Source organism: Nematolebias whitei, chromosome 15, assembly GCF_014905685.2.
Source record: "Nematolebias whitei isolate Nwh7 chromosome 15, NemWhi1, whole genome shotgun sequence".
NCBI lineage: Eukaryota > Metazoa > Chordata > Actinopteri > Cyprinodontiformes > Rivulidae > Nematolebias > Nematolebias whitei.
The window spans coordinates 41,050,898-41,058,587 of record NC_056512.1 but is presented as its reverse complement, the minus strand read 5'-3'; the positions used below and the strand labels follow the sequence as shown (position 1 = coordinate 41,058,587).

General features: G+C 43.1%; 1 protein-coding gene across 1 annotated transcript in view; it reads left to right on the top strand.

The window, feature by feature from the left end:
- syt3 (synaptotagmin III) overlaps window positions 1-1,058 on the top strand; it is a 63,158-nt gene extending 62,100 nt beyond the window's left edge. Inside the window, exon 13 of the mRNA XM_037689216.1 lies at window positions 1,035-1,058. The gene's annotated coding sequence lies outside the window, so the exon portion shown is untranslated. The remainder of the gene's footprint in view (window positions 1-1,034) is intronic.
- The last annotated feature ends 6,632 nt before the right edge of the window (window positions 1,059-7,690 follow it).

Below are 7,690 nucleotides of genomic sequence, written 5' to 3'. Positions count from 1 at the left end.
CCCCCCCCCCCCCCCCCGCCCCATTATGTTATAATTAGGGACGCACAATATTATCGGCGTGGTATCGGTCGCGATAAAGTTAAATATCGGACATCGGCCATTCCATCAAAATAACTCACCGATATAAAAGGCTTCTGTTTTATGTTTATTTTAAATTTAAGAAACTGTCAAGTTTATGTATTAATGCGCTGCTACTTATTCGCTTTTCACTTGTCGCTTGCGAACAGGTTGAGTTTAGATTTGTGAAAATTTACAAATTTGCTCTGTTCGAGTGTTGTCATTGCGTCAGAGAGTAAATGTCGTGAATAAATTTGACACTTAACATAATTCAAGTTGAAGTGTTGCATCATTTTCAGCCCCTTTTTTGACATCTGCATTTGGCAGCAGAACAAACTGACAATAACAATGTAGTATTTTAATTAGGGGGAAAAATATCGGTATCGGTTATCGGCCAAATAAGTTTTAACATATCGACATATCGGATATCGGCCAAAAATCCAATATCGTGCATCCCTAGTTATAATTGTTTTCTTGTGAAAAATGCATTTGTATTTATTACAGAAAAATGATGCTGGCAGCAGGAGGGTTAAGGAGAATCCTATAGCTTGTTCATGTCGAGTTTTATCCGCCTACTGGCCCTGCAGGGACATTCCAGAGTTCTTTTTTTTGTTGTTGTTATTTCTGCGACCCCATGATGTTTAGAAATATCCGGTGTTGAGGATTTGGGCTCTTTAAATCCAGCCCACGTCCACGTTCTGTGAGGCAGAGGCGCTCCTGTCAGATTAACACATGAAATCTAGTCAAGTCTTAAAAAAGCACGACCAAACTGTGAGCGCGCGATAAAGTGGAGGCTGTGAAGTTGTTAGATGATGGAGGTCTAAGAAGCGTCTGTTTAATCTAGATGCTCTGGGTTGTGTAATCCCCCCCCCCCCCCCCTCAGACTTCCAGTCCTGCACGCTTTATATCATGTCTTGTCCCTCACTTTCTCACACGTGTCTAATCTGCCTCTTCGTCCTGGTTTTCTCTCTCCTCAGGTCATCCTCATCTCGACAGCTCCCAACTTTTTGTTGTTTTTTTTCTTCTTGTGTGTGAATAATTCTCCCCGTGAAGGACAGAACGACGCGGAGACACTGCTAGAGTCCAACTGCTGGTGCCGATTTGCTCCAACTCCTGTTCTGTCTTTACCGAGCTGAAGGGGTGAAGAAATAAAATATATATATAAATGTCTCCATTCATCTCGAGCTGCAGCTGGAACATCAGACCACACATGACGAACACATCACAGATCCTTTAGAAGATGTCAGGTGTAAATTTCGGCTTTAGCCAGGAGACGCACACACTTTTCTCTCTCACACACACGCATACATAAATACACAGTTTGTGGTACGTGTGTAGTTCATGTGCTCTTCAGATTAATGTTTTCATCTAGAACTTTTCAAGAAATTAAAAAAAGAAGAAGAAAGCCATCATAGGAGGATCGTTTCAACCAGGACCAAAGCTCCACGCCCGTGTACAGACTATCGAGAAGAAAATGACCTTTTCTTTGTGACCTTAGTGTACAGTACATGCCATACTGTATGGGGGGGGAAACGCATTATGTATTACTAACAGGATAACACATCCACGGTGGATTCGCCTGACCAATTTGGACGCCTTCTCCGGAGTCGGTACCCTCTGGTTTCAGAGCTAACTCGATTATTTCCCCGAGAGGAAAGATGACGAAGCGTCCGTTGGTCGTTATTGATGTCAGAGGAGTGAAAAACGAGGACAGACTCATTGGTCTCAGCATGTTACGCAACCTTGAAATGTGTCCCTCTTCATCACACTGTTTGTCTTAATGGTACTCTTTTTTTATATATATATTTATATATATATATATATGATTTTACTCTGCCATTTCTGTGATTAAAACCCACATCCATCCATCAGGAAGGGAGTTTATTCATGTTTACAGTCCACTGAGGAGGAGACGTGTGAGCGTGGGAGAAACTCGGACTCTCGCTTTTCAGACTTTTCCCGACGAAGGACTGATCAGGTTGACAAGCCTGTTTGGGATCGGACCAGCATCTGTTCAGAGAGCACCTTCAGGAGGATTTCACCACTTTTTACTTTTCTATCATCCCTGGACCCGATGCTTTTCTGTTCCCATCAGCAGCAAACAACAAACAAGTCGTCGCCACGCTTCAACTGGCAACATTTTTGTCTAGATGTCCACATCGTGTCCCTGAACGGACTCCAGAAGGACACGCGTTGCTTTTATTAGTGTGTTTCTGTGTTTGTGGGCGTTTGTTTTGTACTTCCTGTGTGTGTGAGATTGGGAGTGTGTGCTTATCATTCCCCCAGGCATCCACAAAAAAAAACTAAAAAAAAAACAAGCTATAGTCTCGGAGCCGAAACTTGTATTTTGTCTCGTGTCTTGAAAAAGGAGCCATTTAGTTTGTGCGTCTGTGTGTGTGTTCGTGTGTGTAAGAGAGAACGTGTGTGTCTGTACTATTCGTGCCTCATTGAACTAGATGGGAAAACAGTGTCTGTCTTCGACATTAGTTTTTATTGTCTATGTTGTCTGAAATCAGCTGCCCTCTCCTCTTGAACCCTTCGCCTGATGTAACCGTGTTGATCGTGTATCTCTGTCACTAACGTGCGCCGTATGTCTGAGGGTAAAACCAAATGGGTAAAAAAAAAAAAGAAGAAAACTGCAGGTGTATTTTGCTTATATCTATTAGGAGAGGACAAACAAACAAACAAACAAAAAACTGAATCTTACAGCCACTGACAACATTACCGTAATTTCCAGACTATAAGCCACGACTTGTTTCACACACTTTGAACACCGCGGCTTATAAAATGCTGCGGGTTGTTCATGGATTTTATTTTTAAACAGACTAACGAGCTTCATGCTGCCAAAACATTTAGCCTCGTCACACCCGGGTGCTCACATAGCTGCCCAATACACGTTTCTCTTGGGGGGCGGGTTCTTATGACTCGATGATACTACCTGTATAAATAAAATAAAAAAAATCTAACCAATGAAATGATTGAACAGGTCACAGTGGACCAATGAAACTTGGATTCACTGGGGAAGGGGTGAAACTTCATTTTACCTCTCCCCGTTCTCCCCCACCTCACAATTGTGCCCCCAGGGAGGCGACAGGGGGCACAACGAAGTATTGGCAGCCACTCGAAACAAGTGTGAATCATTTATCAAATCGAATCACGAATTTGCCTCAACAAGTGCAGCCTATGTGTGTACAACTTTATTTTTCTTTTTAAATTTAGTGGGCGCGGCTTATATTCAGGTGAGCTCAATAGTCCGGAAATTACGGTAGATCCCCCTGGAAGTCAGCGGGGAGGAGGTGTCACGAGAAACCAAGCTCCTGAAATTCCTGCACTTCCCGTGTAAATCGATACAGACTGACAAAGCCATGCCTGTCGCTGCTAATACGACTGTAGCCTCAGCAGATTGTAGCTGCAGCTACGCCTCGCTGCAGCTACGCCCCGCTGCAGCTACGCCCCGCTGCAGCTACGCCTCGCTGCAGTTTCGCCCCGCTGCAGCTACGCCTCGCTGCAGCTATGCCCCGCTGCAGCTACGCCTCGCTGCAGCTACGCCCCGCTGCAGCTACGCCCCGCTGCAACTACGCCCCGCTGCAGCTACGCCCCGCTGCAACTACAGTATGGCTGCCACTTTCCTGTAATCCTCTCGCACACTAACACTTTTGCACAGGAGTGTTTTTTGGAGAAGGGAGTCTGGTTTCTTTCCCGTTACCTCTGGGTCAGAGGAGGCAGGTATATTTTGTGGGGCAGTGTGAGGTGGGGGTTATTGATCGGCTTGTATGAGTCAATATTTCATTGATCCATTGGTCCAGAAGCCCCATAGTTCTCCATCATCCCCAGCCTTTTTCTCCCCGCTAGTGATAGAAACCTGCACACCCCTTGATTCTCCTCCCCTCTCCATCGCCCAACCCACCCTCACCATCTGATCACTCTTTTTCTCCTCCACCTCCCCCGTCCATCTCCCGCTCTGCTTTTCCTTCCTCCTCCAGGCCCGCACCCCTCCACCTTGTGGCCTCGTCCTTCCGTTCTTATCCCCCCGTCGTCTTGTTCGTGCAGTCCTGAACGGTCATGGGGAAACACGTTTGCATGCTTATATTAACATGAATGATGTCAACTTGAAAACCATATAAGTGATGCTTTGAGCAAAAACCTGACGATGAACTTGATACTAATACTACTAATGATTACTAAATGGGGACCTGGAAGTTGTTTATCAAAAAACAACAACAATGATGAGTTAACATTGTTTCTGCTGTGTTTATCTCTCTCAAATTGGTATCCCTTTTGATTTTCACTTGTTTTTTTTTTTTATATATGTAATTTATTCAAGAAGTTTACTTTTTTATCAGTTAATGACGAGGATTGGAGTGAGAGTTTCAGTCAGGTCAGACATTTTGGGTCACAGGATGTTGGTGGATGTGGAAGGAACAGTGTGGCTGAAGCAGTCGTGATGGAAATAAAGGATATGTATCATCCACGCTTGTGTTTCTGACTTCTTTTAACCAGACTGGACTGAATATTTACCGATCACGCATCCCAGGCAGGGGGGCCCTTGTAATAAATGTACAACCCCAGACCTGGAAAGGTTGTGTAAAATGTAAATTAAAAACCGAATGCTATGATTTGCACATTTCATAAACTCATATTTCATTAAAAATAAGACGGTAAATATATCAAAAACTGAAACTAAGAAACTTGACTTTGTTATTTTTTGTGGGAAAATTTAAAAAGGTAAAGTTTAATTTGATGGCAATAACGTATAAAATACTGTAATTGAGAGGAAGGTGACAATTAAGTGATATGGATAAGAAACAGCTGGAGGAACATTTTGCAGCTTATTGGGTCATTTGGCAACAGGTCAGTAAAAGAGCAGTTTAGAAAGGCTGAATCTCTCCGAAGTAAAGATGGGTAGAGGTTCACCTGTCTGTGGAACAATTTAAAAGTATTGTTCATCAGTGGACAACTGGACTTTAATATCTCATCTACAGTTAATTTTATCATGTAAAGATTTAATGTGCAGAAATCTCTGAACTCAAAGGACGAGGCTAAAGGTCAGTATTGGATGGTCGTGAGCTTCGGGCCTCAGGACTGCATTAAAACCAGGACTGGTTTTGTTCTCTACGGTGGCCCTGAGGTGTAAATGAACAACATTTGAAAAAAATGGAATTAAGTCAAAGCCAAAGCAGAAGTGGCCAAAGTGGAAGTGGCTGGAATCACATATGAGAAAAATGGAATTACATTTCAAAAAACTAAATTAAATTGGAAAAAATATATAGATATCTATATAAAGATACATATATATATATATATAGATAGATATATATCTATATATATATAGATATATATATATATTGAAAAAACAGAATTAATGTAATTATGTTTTTTCAAATGTGATTCTTGCCACTTCCGCTTCAATCACTTCCACTTCGGCTTCTCCTTTGGCTTAATGCAATTCAGTTTTTCCAAATGTGATTTTGACCACGGGCAGCACGGTGGCACAACTGGTAGAGCTGCTGCATCTCAGCGAGCAGGTCCCCGGTTCAAACCCCGGTCCGGGGGCCATTCTGGGTGGAGTTTGCATGTTCTCTCCGTGCATGCGTGGGTTTTCTCCGGGTACTCCGGTTTTCTCCCACAAACCAAAAACATGCATGTTAGGCTGATTGGTAACTCTAAATTGTCCCTAGGTGTGAGTGAGAGAGTGAATGGTTGTTTGTCTCCATGTGGCCCTGTGATGGACTTGCGACCTGTCAAGGGTGTACCCCCCCCCTCGCACAGTGATTGCTGGACATGGGCACCAGTGACCCCCGTGACCCAAAAATGGAAGAAGCAGGTAAAAGATAATGGATGGATGGATTTTGACCACTTCCGCTCTGGTCACTTCCACTTCAACCACTTCCATTTTGGCATAATGTAATAACGTTTTTTCAAATGTTGTTCATTTACAACTCGGGGCCACCGTAGTTCTGGGCTCAGGAACACTTGTCTGTAAACACAGTTCATCCACTAAAGCTGCTTAAAGCTCTATCAGGAAATGTCTCGTCACGCGTACACAGTCAGCCAATGACGTGCCTAACGGACTCTTTGGGACACGCCCACAACAGACGGGAACAAGCGTATGAATTGTGTTAGTGGACTTAAAGTTGGTGAAACCTAATTTAGAGGAAGCTAATTCCGCTAACAGTTTTTAAAGTTAGCGGAAACGCTAATCCGCTAAATGAAACATTAGTTCTTCTGTTAGCAAATTAGCAGAACTGTGCCCGCCACTGATTAAACCATATGATGGACTCGTATATGAAGGTAACCGTCTCTACCTGCAGAGATCTGACTCTAAGCTCTGCCTTTCTGCTGCGCTTCAACTTGGTAATTATTCAGCCACTTTGTCATAAATTCTTTATTGTGGCAGCATTTTGCCTAAACAGAGCTCAGTCGCTCGTCCTCTTCGCCTCCCAACTCCTGCCCCTCCTTCCTCTGCTTCATCTCTCCTTATTTTTATCATTTGTATCACTTGTCATGTGGTTATTACCCTCCTTTAGAGCAAGAGGCCCACCAAGTAGCAATTTGAAGCTCTAACATCAGCAGAAAGCAGACTGGGGAGGAATGTGGTGTGGGTGTGGGTGGGGGAGGAGGAGGGAGGGTTAAACAAATGAAGGAGGAGGTGGAGGAGGAGGAGGAGGAGGCTGAAGCAGAGAGGAGAGGATGTGATGCTGAAGCTGAAACAGGAGGGGAAGAAGGTGGATGGGTGTGTATGACACACTCGGACTGTTAACAGTTAAACAAAATCTAAACACACACAACAACATGGCTTTGGGGGGGGGGGGGGGGGCTGCTGTCTCCATGGCAACTTTCCCACCGTGCAAAAAAAATCATTTAGTCGGAAAGACATTTCACTCAGTTCAGTGAGCTGAAAGAGGCTGAGAGGATGGGAGGGGGAGCAGACACATGGGGGGTGGGGGGGGGGGGGGTCACACAGAAGATATCTGAAGGCTTTCCAAACACAACAGGAACTGTTACAGCTGATAAATCTCATTTTAGCTACAGTTTTGCTAATTGTAGGTTTGGCATCTGTTTTGATACTTTAAGCTAATGTTAATTATAGCTATTGTTTAGCATTTTATAGCTTTAGCCACTGTTTTGCTTCGCTTAGCTTCCTGCTCCTGTTCTGCTTTTACTTTAGCTTGTAACTTATGTTTTGCTTGTTTCAACTTGTGCATTTTTCTATATTAGCATCTGTTCTTCTCATTTTAGCCTCTGTTCAACTCATCTTAGCTTGTTTTGCTGATTTTAACCAGTGTTCTGCTCATTTTAGCTTATGTTTAGCTGATTTTAACTTGTGTTCTGCTCGTTTAGCTGATTTTAACCAGTGTTCTGCTCATTTTAGCTTATGTTTTGATGATTTTAACCTGTGTTCTACTCATTTTAGCTTATGTTTTGCTGATTTTAACATGTGTTCTACTCATTTTAGCTTATGTTTAGCTGATTTTAATCCGTGTTGTACTCATTTTAGCTTCTGTTTTGTTGATTTTAACCTGTTATGCTCATTTTAGCTTAGGTTTAGCTGATTTTAACCTGTGTTCTGCTCATTTTAGCTTATGTTAGCTGATTTTAACCTGTGTTCTTCTGATTTTAGCTTATGTGTAGC